At 39.4% G+C, this 4,279-nt stretch overlaps 1 long non-coding RNA gene across 1 annotated transcript; it reads right to left on the bottom strand.

The window, feature by feature from the left end:
* LOC120286551 lies at positions 1-2,689 on the bottom strand. Its single transcript, XR_005545195.1, has 3 exons — positions 2,371-2,689; positions 2,088-2,273; positions 1-176 (listed from the first exon to the last, which is right to left on the bottom strand). It is a non-coding gene; the product is annotated as an uncharacterized LOC120286551 (long non-coding RNA).
* Positions 2,690-4,279: the final 1,590 nt, after the last annotated feature.

Genomic DNA, 4,279 nt, shown 5'->3' with positions numbered 1-4,279 from the left:
AAAACAATTGAGACAAGTTTTGACAACCCCACAATTGATGCTCTCTTGGTATCCACATTTTGGGCAAGAAGATGAAACTTCTTGCTTGTAGCTAGTCTTGAAAAGTGAAGGAAATATGGTTTTTTGGCTCTTTGTTCGGGTGAAATGAATCACATAGCCTTCACTGATGTAAATTCCTGTAATACGTACATGCAAACCATTAAAGAATCAAATTTAGTTCAAAATGGAAAACTAAAAAAAGGAAACACTAGAGGGACAATTTTGACAAAAAGTCGGAGTGTACGATGCATATTCACTAGCTTCTTTCTTTAACTGGATGTGTAGCCCGATTTTGGATTATAAATGTGAATGAATTCCTAATCTTTGGTTTGGCACCTTATATAGATATGAAATGTCCTCTAGAATTTTCTCGCCATTACTCAAGAAAACGACACAAAATTTCCACGCACTGAAAGCGGTGATAGCATTAAAAAAAAAAGGAGGAAAAACTACTACTTTAAAGAGAGTTTGGACTTTGAGCTACTTGCTGACCGTTTTGGTATATTAATCTCGTTGACTAGTCCCGATCTCTCGTTCTCAATCTTGACGTGAAGTTGGAAAGGACTCCTTTTGTAGTATCCATCTACATAAGTAAAGGTAGAACACATGCTACGGTCGAAATAAATTAAGTGAGCATTATTTTCTATGCTTGCTTCTGTTCTGCATCCTTGCTATAAATAATTAAATATAGTCTGACCTGCAAAATTAATTACGGTCATTCTTCAAAGGGTGATGCTACGATATTGCACCATTATAGTTTGGCTCATTTAAATGTCAAAATCGGTGAAAAACAATCACGTAAGTGTCTCCGATGAGAAATTTTGATTAGAAAAATTATGTGGCATTTATAATTAAAAATTATAAGGTGGCATTTTTTTGGTACTAAAGTGATCACTTTTTCATTAGAATTGACACTGAAGTGATTGCTTTGAAGTAATCATTTTGTTACAACAACTAGTGATCACTTTTTAACCTATTACACAACATCATTTAAGGATTATATACTAACAAGGCATAGCGGTAAGCCACGTAAAATCAAGAAATTAATCAAATATGACAACATCGGATTTCTAGTGACTCGGATCGAAGTTAGCACTTAAATGATCATTTTTTCTAAAAAAATAGCACCTAAGTGATCCCTAAACATTTTTTAGTACTAAAGTAAACATCGTGTACAACTCATAGCATTTCTAGTGTCATTCTCTAGCTATCTATGTTAAACAAATATGGGGTTTTTGGTCATAAAAAAACAATTATAGGGTTTTTGTCCCCAAAAAAAAAAAAAAGAGAATTGACTTTTTGTAGTTTTGGGTGTCAAATCAAAATCCGGGTGAACCTATCTCTCTCCCCAGCAAGGATGTAGGGTTTCGATAGTATTATTGGAACCTATCACGCCTTTTTTTCTGGCGAGATGGCATGATGGACTGAATTCAGATATGAATTGCCTTGAAATAAAAGAGAAGGAAATGAGAGGAGAGTGAAACCGTGGGGGTGGATTAAACTCAACACTGATAAGACTCAGAAAGATGACCCCAGCTTAGCTGCCGCTAGTCCCAAGACTCTTCGAGAGTGGGAATTGATTTTATCATTCACTCTGGGCTGAGGGGAAGTGTTTAAGTTCGGCTTGGTAGAGATAGTATGAGAAAGTGGACTCACAAGCCATCTATCGCAGGAGCAAGCAGTCGGGGAAATCAGATTTGAATTGTTATTAGAACTTTTCACGCCTTTTCTTTGGCCACAGAAATCATAGGAAGAGGAGAAAGAGTAGGGTTGAAGAGGATGACACCAAGATAGACAGGCAGGTGACATTTACTACGATTAATTGGCATCTCATTTGGCCAAACATCTTTCTAGTCATTTATTCTCTGGTGGCTTCAACTTCGATGAACCTTTCGCTAGAAATATTTTACTTTCTGCAGAGGCTTCTAGGAAAGTTTGGAAATGGAGTTGATTAGTGTAAACTGATCGGCCAAAGAGCAAAAGGATTCGCAAGAAAAAGGAGGAAAGAAAAGGACTAGTGCAAAATCAGGAAGATGACGAGGACTCACCATGATGGCTGTATAATCCATACCGTCCGTATCTATAAACGTGATCCCCAAGTTCGAGATCCTCAGGTCTCACCACTTTCCACATCAACTGCATCAATATCGTCAATATCTTGTTGATGATCGTCATCACCATTTTCTCTTGTGGCCCTTTTTCTCTCTATTGGGCTTGTGCTTGAGCTAAATTGCCTGCAAAAAAAAAAAGATAAAAATACCGCAACTAAATATAATTATTGCAGCAAATAGAAGAACAAGAATACTCAGGTGAGGAAGCTAAAATGATCACCTGCGCTGCCAAAGGTCGATGACAAGGATGATGAATAAGGTCCATTGAAGAGAGGAAAGGAAAAGGAAGAATCGAGTGGGAATGAAGTGGGGGAGATTGGGCAACGCCGACGAGGTTATCGTATAAGGGTGCTGTAATTGTGCGTGGGTGTGAGAGAGATGGCGTCGACGGAAACGAGAGCAAAGGAGAAGGAAATAGTGGGTTACAATGAACTAGGGTTAGAGTGGGCGATGGCGATGAGGTTATTGTATGAGGTTTTTTCAAGTTTGTATGTGCCAAGTGTGTGAGATAGAGATGGCAGAGAGAGGAAAGAAAGAGGAAGAAGTGGGTGGAATGAACTGGGGAGCGGCGACGGGCGATGAGGTTATTATATGAGGGTTCTTCAAGAAGCAATCTCCAAGATAGCCTTCACCTCTGCGGTCCCTGGATTTGGGTAATTTATATTCAAATAAATTACCGGATTGGTTTTTCACCTATTAACGGAAAAATTATCGAACTAGTCTTAAATCAACACCGATATCAATTTCAATATACTTATTCTGGTAAGTTTTTATTAAAAATCATTAACGTAGCAGAGTGTTAAGTAGAATGGCTGGAGATGATTAGACTATCACATTAGCGACTTCCGATGAACATTTGCCATAATCACTATATTCAAATTTTGGGCAAATTTTTAGAACTGATTTGGTTAAGCTTGAAAATTTAAGACTAAATTACTATATATAAAATAATTTTATGATTGATTGGACAATTCTGTTTGAACTTAACACTAATAGGGGCATCTTGGTGTTATTTGGGGCTCTAACCCAAAACTCCTGAAGATTAAAAAGTAGAAATTGGTTTTGTTGTACGTTTTGGTGTAAGGGAACCGTTTAATCAAGTTTGGCTTAGGATAAGAGAGGATGACTTTGGAAACTCGAGAACGAAGCTTGAAATGATCGATTCACCTAACGTCGAACAAGTGGCCATGTCTAAAGTCAAACAACAGACGTTCTATCTGAGTTAGTTAGAGGTTCTAGAACATTTAAGAAAATATTGAGTGGTCCGGGAGTGCCATGTCAACATGGTCCCCAATCACTCATGAGGTGCTATGTGGAGGGTTGGGCCCACTTGGTGTCTTCTGCCTTCTTCCTCTCTCTCTCCTCTTCCTAGCCTTCTTCTCATTATCTCCTAGCCTGCCGATGCCCTCGAGGAAATATCGAGTGGTCCAGGAGTGCCATGTCAGTGTAGTCTCAGGCCACTCATGAGGTGCCATGTGGAGTGGTGGGCTCAATTGGTGTCTTCTGCCTTCTTTCCATTCTCTCGTGTCTTGCCCACGCCCTCTCCTCCTAGCCTGCACGCTTTCTCTCTCCTCTACAACGCATTTATTGTTGCTTAAACTTTTTCTCTTTCCCTGTTAAAAAAAAGGGAAAAAATCACGAAAAACCCTGAACTTTGCTCAAAGTGACACATTTATCCCAAACTTTTTTTTTGTGACGTGAAAAACCCCAAACTTTCCAAACCGTGACACATTTACCCTATCAAGGGCATTTTTGTCTTTTTATTATGTTTTTTCCTTTTTCTTTTTCTTTTTCTTTTTTTCTTCTTCTTCCCTCCGCCGGCCATGGCGAAGCCGGCGGAGGGAAGCTAGCATTTGGCGACCTCGCCGGCGTCGGGCAAGGGTAGGGACACCCTTGCTTGCGTCGGGCGAGGGCGGTCCTCGCCGGACGCCGGCTTCCCTTTGCCGGCCAGCCGGTGGAGGGAAGAGAAAAGAAAAGAAAAATTTTAAAAAATTTAAAAAATGAAAGACCAAAATGCCCTCTAATTTTGGGGTAAATGTGTCACATAATAAAAGTTCAGGATTTTTTGTGTCACAAAAAAAAGTTTGGGGTAAATGTGTCACTGTTTGGAAAGTTTGGGATTTTTCACG

This window comes from Eucalyptus grandis, chromosome 8, assembly GCF_016545825.1.
Source record: "Eucalyptus grandis isolate ANBG69807.140 chromosome 8, ASM1654582v1, whole genome shotgun sequence".
In the NCBI taxonomy this organism is placed as follows: Eukaryota; Viridiplantae; Streptophyta; class Magnoliopsida; order Myrtales; family Myrtaceae; genus Eucalyptus; species Eucalyptus grandis.
Note: the sequence above shows the minus strand (reverse complement) of the source record. Positions and strands in the feature narration are given on the sequence as shown.